Source organism: Dermochelys coriacea, chromosome 5 (genome assembly GCF_009764565.3).
Source record: "Dermochelys coriacea isolate rDerCor1 chromosome 5, rDerCor1.pri.v4, whole genome shotgun sequence".
NCBI lineage: Eukaryota > Metazoa > Chordata > Testudines > Dermochelyidae > Dermochelys > Dermochelys coriacea.
The window spans coordinates 101353959-101362570 of record NC_050072.1 but is presented as its reverse complement, the minus strand read 5'-3'; positions in this window follow the sequence as shown (position 1 = coordinate 101362570).

Here is an 8612-nt window from a genome sequence, read left to right as displayed (position 1 = left end):
TATATGCAGTGTGTTAAGTAGAGTGATGATCCTGTGTTGAATCTTGCAAGCTGCTGTACACTATTCCTTTGGGAGTAGCGAATCTGAAAGTTCTGTGAGCGATCAGTGGAATGGGGACTGAGCACTCCAGAGGGATGCTCAGGAGTTGGCATGTGCCTGTCACATGGGAAAGCGAGGCCCGCAGAGGCCCAGATGGGAGTGCTTGTGTTGACAGAGGCTGGTAGAGTCAGGGAGCTGATCCACAGCTGGCACAGACATGACTGCCTTGTGCTAAGGGCAGGTGGTAGTGAGGTGCCATACAACTCTGGGTACCCCAGGGAAGCTTCACATCTGTGGCTTAACCATGTATGTTAGAAGGGGGTCAAGAACTGATTCTCTACAGAAGGGGGTCAAGAACTGATTCTCTTGGCTGAGCTCACATTGATCTGAGTTGTGCTTGAAGAGCAGTGGGAAAATGTTCAACAAGGTATCATCATCTTAGTTAAGAAAAACTAAGCCTGCAACCAGTCAGCATAAAGCAAGGAAATCCCTTAAGAACAGTGTCTGGTTTTATAAAAGCAGCCAGTGGGGCCAGGGGAGAGTCTAGGCTCAACAAACCATGGCCCCACTGGCTCCAATGAAACAAATTCAGTCCATTCCACCAAGTGTATGTTTCGTCTGACGAGAAATAACTGAGGGCTTGTCTAAACTCACCGCAGGATCAAAGCTGCAGTGATCAATGCATCAGGGGTCGATTTAGCAGGTCTAGTGAAGACCAGAGGGAAGACTCGCTAAATCTAGTGAAGACCCACTAAATGGACCACTAAGTGCTCTCCTATACTCCACCTGATTGAGATGAGCGTCTCCCATCGACGTTGCGTAGTGCGGACCCCGTGGCAAGTAGATCTAAGCTACATCGATTTGAGTTACGTATTCATGTAACTCAAATTGGGTAGCTTAGATCGACTTTTCCCTTTAGTGTAGACAAGGCCTGAGGCACTGGAGCCCAGAGATCTGTTAGAGGTGGAATAATAGCAGAAACTCACGGTTGCTGTCTCTGCTGGACAGCAAGGAGGAATTACACCCAAATGTCTGGATAAGTGTAGGAGACCAATAAAAGACTAATTGTATTTCCTGGGAACTGCATTCTTAGTGAGAATACTTAATGTTATTTTAATATATGGTTGTTTAATTAGGCTATTTTTCCTCTAAGTTGATCATATAGCTAAAACTGGAAAATAGGCTTCTCTGAAACAAAAAAATCCAAATCTTTCATTGAAGACCCTGGTGGGGGAAGACTGTTTCTGATGGTAGAAAGACAGAGAGCACAAAATTATTTATTTTATTTGAGAGGAGAAATGGAACTCTCCTTGTAGTTCTGTGTTAACTGCCAGCAAATAATTGTCAGCAAATTAGAAGTTAGGAATTGTAGAAAATTGATCAGGTAAGCCAAGGGACACAAGGAGAAATCTATGGACAGCAGAGTTAAGGACAAATAAGGAATTTTTAAAATATATTAGCAACAAAAAGAATCCTGACAATGGTATTGGTCCATTAATAGATAGCAATGGTAGAATTCTCAATAATAATGAAGAAAAGGCAGAAGTGTTAAATAAATATTTCTATTCTGTACTGGGGGAGATGTGGAAACAGAAGATGCAATCTTACAATTTGATGATAACTCTTTCCCTTCCACTAGTATGTCTGAAGGTTGTTAAACAGAAGTTACTAGAATTAGACATTTTAAAATAAGCGGGTCCAGGCAATTTGCATCCAAGAGTTTAAAAGAGCAGGCTGAAGAACTTGCTGGACTCAATGTTGATTTTCAATTAGTCTTGGAACTCTGAGAAAGTTCCAGAAGACTAGAAGAAAGCTAATGTTGTGTCAGTTTTAAAGAGTGTAAAGGGGATGAGCTGGATAATTATATGGCTGTCACCCTGTCATTGATCCCTGGCAAGATAATGGAGCGGCTGACATAGGACATGATTAATAAAGAATTAAAGGAGGGTGTAATGGGGTCACACACACCTTAGACTTTCTAAGGGCATATACCTGCACACTCTCTTGGTTTGTGGAGGGCCTTCAAGTGACTCAGTCCTCCAACTTAGTCACTCACAGTCTGTATGTGAAATAAAGACCCCTTACAAGGAAACAGTCTGACAGGAGCCTCTCTCAGTACCCCTTGATTTTCCTTTCTTTCCCTGTAGCCCTCCCTGGTCTCAGGCCAGGGGTCATATCCCCAGGGCTTCCTTCCTGGGGATGCTATCCTCCTGAAGCCCTCCCAGGGCTCAGTCTTTACTTAGGACCAGCAGTCAGAAAAGAGCTCCTTCTCGCTCCCCCAGGCCCGGGCAGTACTGAGCTATCCATGGTCCTTCTGCTCTTTCAGCCAGCCAGGAACACAATTCTTTCTCTTCTAACTCCCAGCAGCAACTGATCTCATGCTGGCCCTGCAGCTTGTCTTATACTAGTCTGCTAGGCCCTGATTGGCTGTTATCTGCAGCCCCTTTCCAATTGGCTGTGTCCCACAGAAACCTCTCCACTGCCCTTTTCTAGGGTTGGGGGTGGCAGGGCTGCGAGTCCTCCAGCAGGGGGCCTGAGGGCCTGGTTCACCCCACCATGAATTAATGGGAAATAGATCATATCAAACTAGATATCTGTTTTTGATGAGATTACAAATTTGGTTGATAAAGGTAATAGTGTTGATGTAATATACTTAGATTTCTGTAAAACATTTGACTTAGTACCGCACAACACTTTGATTAAACAATCGAATGACATAAAATTAACATAGCAAACATACAGGTTAATATTTTTGAAAGTTTGAGGGAAAATTATTCAGATATTTTTTAGTATGAGGAGAGTGAGGTAAAATAATTTTCCATTATTTAAAAATAAAAAGGCTTTGGGAAGAGTCATACAGCTGAGTGCTGAAGGGTGAAATCTGGCATGGAAATGCACTATAGAATAACTTTTTAAACATTAAGATTTTTTTCTGGGGTTTAGAGCCTCTTGTGCCAAACTAAGAATAGCACCCCTGCCCCCTGAAAGAGAGTGCCCTAGGATTTTCACTGGTATCAGCAAAAAGCAACATCATGGCTGTTCCTGTGGGGAATGGGATGTCACTCTAGGGCTTCCTGAATGGAGGATACCTACCCAAATTCTGCATTAATGGGGTGGAAAGGAAGGGGCTTCACCCCTACTATCCCCTGCTTTCTGGGGAAAGGGATCCTAAGCACTATTAATCCCTGCAAACAATGCAGCCATGTGGGGGTGAAAGGCATTCTCCAGATGTCTGAGCTTCCCCTCACTCCTGCTGAGGCAGACAGGATCACATCAGCTTCTTCCTCCTACTACAGGATGATTCTCTGGAGTGCCACAAGCAGGAAGAGTTGTCTGCCCTGTTTCCCCTGTCCCAGTCTCCTACAATGTTATCAAGAGTTCTTTTGATCATGAGTAGTGGTTTTTTTTTACAGCACCAGTTACTGGAATAAAAAGACTGCATTCATCTCAGCTTTATTTAAACAAAATAATATCCCAGCTTTCTGTTGGGGAGTAAAGCTTGTAATTGTGGAGTGAGTGCATCCTAGTGCTCACAAAGAAAATAAGTTACGTAAAATGATTTCTTTAACCTAGTCTCATGATGATGTTTTGGTGATTTGACTCCAGATTTTTGAATGCTTGGTGTTGGCAATACGGCAGACTTCTAGTGGAATATGAAGCAAATTCGCCACTCTGAGGGGACTGCAAAAGGAGGGGTGCAGAGCAAGCAGCTGGCAGCTCTTCTTCCTCCTCTTCATGGTGTTTTGAGGACAGTGGAATTACGAACAGGAGAAGCACGGTTGGCCTCACTGCCTCTACAGGTAACAAGGGGAGCCGAGAGGCCCAGAAGCTAGTGCCAATAGCTGTCCCTGCCACCTATCTCCCTAGACTGACCTAAGGAAGCAACCGTCTTTGAACTGGATAACTAGTCCACTGGATAAACCTAGGCTGCAACTTCTCTCTCTTGCCTGTCACTGTGAGAGTTACTGAAGATAAAGATGCAAATGAAAGGAACAACCAGAAATGAAAGCAGGACTCTGAAATGATACAAGGTCTTCAATACAAACATACTTTGTAATAGTTACCTTTGCACTTTCTGTAATTCCACATGCATGAATCAGCATATCTGATGTCACTAATTTACAGTAGTAAATACTGAGATATCATTATCTAATCTGTGCGGGCTGAGTATGGGTCCATTCAAGAAGGAATAAAAATGGGCCCAAACCTCCCGAGAGGGATCTTCCTCCTAGAGCTTCCTGAATTATGGTTGCTTATCCCATCAGAGATGGTCTCAAAGGGAAGTATAGCATTCATTGAAATATTTTGTCATGTCATTGGAGCATGAACATTTTGTCGTGATAAGATGAGCCCCCTCAGGAATCAAGATGTTTCCTTGATCACAGCACTGGTTGGTGCAAGCTCCTCCCACCCCCCCTTGGATCCTATTCAATAGGAAATCTTCATACATTGTTTCGTTAACTTCCTTCATTCATGCAGCATTCTGGGCTTTGCCTTTTTGCTTCCTCCAGTGCCTTCTCTGTCCCCCAAATGGATACCCCTATGTGGTATAGCAGAATCCTTTGAGATAGGTGAAGGATGTGGTGGAGAAGTTTATGGATGGAATTTTGGCCTTGTAAGAGTGGATAGGGCTCACCTGAATGACTTTTCTGTGAGTCCCAGCTTTGCTTGAGTTCGTTATGCTTCAGGGTGTACCTCTTTGCTGAATACTCTTCCCCACAAAAAGTAGCTTTCTTTGAAGGTATCACCTCAGAATATACATATGCTATTAGTTTTGAGGGACATTCCCTTGCTTTGGGAATGAAAGAAATCTAGAACGGCTCCTGAACTTCTCTGAGTTTGGGAACATAGCCCATACAGCAAACACTCACACAAGTATAGAGTTTTAATCTGGTTTTACAGACGGGTCATGAAATCATGGGCAGAAGTATAGTTCTTCCATCTGAAAATAAACTAATAATTATTTACTATTTGACAGGTTTCAGAGTAGCAGCCGTGTTAGTCTGTATTCACAAAAAGAAAAGGAGTACTTGTGGCACCTTAGAGACTAACAAATTTATTAGAGCATAAGCTTTCGTGAGCTACAGCTCACTTCATCGGATGCATTTGGTGGAAAAAACAGAGGAGAGATTTATATACACACACACAGAGAACATGAAACAATGGGTTTATCATACACACTGTAAGGAGAGTGATCACTTAAGATAAGCCATCACCCACAGCAGGGGGGGGGGAAGGAGGAAAACCTTCCATGGTGACAAGCAGGTAGGCTAATTCCAGCAGTTAACAAGAATATCAGAGGAACAGTGGGGGGTGGGGTGGGGGGGAGAAATACCATGGGGAAATAGTTTTACTTTGTGTAATGACTCATCCATTCCCAGTCTCTATTCAAGCCTAAGTTAATTGTATCCAGTTTGCAAATTAATTCCAATTCAGCAGTCTCTCGTTGGAGTCTGTTTTTGAAGCTTTTTTGTTGAAGTATAGCCACTCTTAGGTCTGTGATCGAGTGACCAGAGAGATTGAAGTGTTCTCCAACTGGTTTTTGAATGTTATAATTCTTGACGTCTGATTTGTGTCCATTCATTCTTTTACGTAGAGACTGTCCAGTTTGGCCAATGTACATGGCAGAGGGGCATTGCTGGCACATGATGGCATATATCACATTGGTAGATGCGCAGGTGAACGAGCCTCTGATAGTGTGGCTGATGTGATTAGGCCCTATGATGGTATCCCCTGAATAGATATGTGGACAGAGTTGGCAACGGGCTTTGTTGCAAGGATAGGTTCCTGGGTTAGTGGTTCTGTTGTGTGGTGTGTGGTTGCTGGTGAGTATTTGCTTCAGATTGGGGGGCTGTCTGTAAGCAAGGACTGGTCTGTCTCCCAAGATCTGAGAGAGCGATGGCTCGTCCTTCAGGATAGGTTGTAGATCCTTGATGATGCGTTGGAGAGGTTTTAGTTGGGGGCTGAAGGTGATGGCTAGTGGCGTTCTGTTGTTTTCTTTGTTGGGCCTGTCCTGTAGTAGGTGACTTCTGGGTACTCTTCTGGCTCTGTCAATCTGTTTCTTCACTTCAGCAGGTGGGTATTGTAGTTGTAGGAATGCATGATAGAGATCTTGTAGGTGTTTGTCTCTGTCTGAGGGGTTGGAGCAAATGCGGTTATATCGTAGCGCTTGGCTGTAGACAATGGATCGAGTGGTATGATCTGGATGAAAGCTAGAGGCATGTAGGTAGGAATAGCGGTCAGTAGGTTTCCGATATAGGGTGGTGTTTATGTGACCATCGCTTATTAGCACCGTAGTGTCCAGGAAGTGGATCTCTTGTGTGGACTGGTCCAGGCTGAGGTTGATGGTGGGATGGAAATTGTTGAAATCATGGTGGAATTCCTCAAGGGCTTCTTTTCCATGGGTCCAGATGATGAAGATGTCATCAATGTAGCGCAAGTAGAGTAGGGGCATTAGGGGACGAGCGCTGAGGAAGCGTTGTTCTAAGTCAGCCATAAAAATGTTGGCATACTGTGGGGCCATGCGGGTACCCATCGCAGTGCCGCTGATTTGAAGGTATACATTGTCACCAAATGTGAAATAGTTATGGGTCAGGACAAAGTCACAAAGTTCTGCCACCAGGTTAGCCGTGACAGTATCGGGGATACTGTTCCTGACGGCTTGTAGTCCATCTTTGTGTGGAATGTTGGTGTAGAGGGCTTCTACATCCATAGTGGCTAGGATGGTGTTTTTAGGAAGATCACCAATGGACTGTAGTTTCCTCAGGAAATCGGTGGTGTCTCGAAGATAGCTGGGAGTGCTGGTAACGAAGGGCCTGAGGAGGGAGTCTACATAGCCAGACAATCCTGCTGTCAGGGTGCCAATGCCTGAGATGATGGGGCGTCCAGGATTTCCAGGTTTATGGATCTTGGGTAGCAGATAGAATACCCCAGGTCGGGGCTCCAGGGGTGTGTCTGTGCGGATTTGTTCTTGTGCTTTTTCAGGGAGTTTCTTGAGCAAATGCTGTAGTTTCTTTTGGTAACTCTCAGTGGGATCAGAGGGTAATGGCTTGTAGAAAGTGGTGTTGGAGAGCTGCCTAGTAGCCTCTTGTTCATACTCCGACCTATTCATGATGACGACAGCACCTCCTTTGTCAGCCTTTTTGATTATGATGTCAGAGTTGTTTCTGAGGCTGTGGATGGCACTGTGTTCTGCATGGCTGAGGTTATGGGGTAAGCGATGCTGCTTTTCCACAATTTCAGCTCGTGCACGTCGGCGGAAGCAGTCTATGTAGAAATCCAGGCTGCTGTTTCGACCTTCAGGAGGAGTCCACCCAGAATCCTTCTTTTTGTAGTGTTGGCAGGAAGGTCTCTGTGGGTTAATATGTTGGTCAGAGGTGTGTTGGAAATATTCCTTGAGTCTGAGACGTTGAAAATAGGATTCTAGGTCACCACAGAACTGTATCATGTTCGTGGGGGTGGAGGGGCAAAAGGAGAGGCCCCGAGATAGGACAGATTCTTCCGCTGGGCTAAGAGTATAGTTGGATAGATTAACAATATTGCTGGGTGGGTTACGGGAACCATTGTTGTGGCCCCTTGTGGCATATAGTAGTAGGGGATACCATCATAGGGCCTAATCACATCAGCCACACTATCAGAGGCTCGTTCACCTGTGCATCTACCAATGTGATATATGCCATCATGTGCCAGCAATGCCCCTCTGCCATGTACATTGGCCAAACTGGACAGTCTCTACGTAAAAGAATGAATGGACACAAATCAGATGTCAAGAATTATAACATTCAAAAACCAGTTGGAGAACACTTCAATCTCTCTGGTCACTCGATCACAGACCTAAGAGTGGCTATACTTCAACAAAAAAGCTTCAAAAACAGACTCCAACGAGAGACTGCTGAATTGGAATTAATTTGCAAACTGGATACAATTAACTTAGGCTTGAATAGAGACTGGGAATGGATGAGTCATTACACAAAGTAAAACTATTTCCCCATGGTATTTCTCCCCCCCACCCCACCCCCCACTGTTCCTCTGATATTCTTAGGTTTCAGAGTAGCAGCCGTGTTAGTCTGTATTCGCAAAAAGAAAAGGAGTACGTGTGGCACCTTAGAGACTAACAAATTTATTAGAGCATAAGCTTTCGTGAGCTACAGCTCACTTCATCGGAAGTGAGCTGTAGCTCACGAAAGCTTATGCTCTAATAAATTTGTTAGTCTCTAAGGTGCCACACGTACTCCTTTTCTTTTTTCTGATATTCTTGTTAACTGCTGAATTAGCCTACCTGCTTGTCACCATGGAAGGTTTTCCTCCTTCCCCCCCCCTGCTGTGGGTGATGGCTTATCTTAAGTGATCACTCTCCTTACAGTGTGTATGATAAACCCATTGTTTCATGTTCTCTGTGTGTGTGTATATAAATCTCTCCTCTGTTTTTTCCACCAAATGCATCCGATGAAGTGAGCTGTAGCTCACGAAAGCTTATGCTCTAATAAATTTGTTAGTCTCTAAGGTGCCACAAGTACTCCTTTTCTATTTACTATTTGTATTACTGTATGTGAGCATTTTATAATGTTGCACTT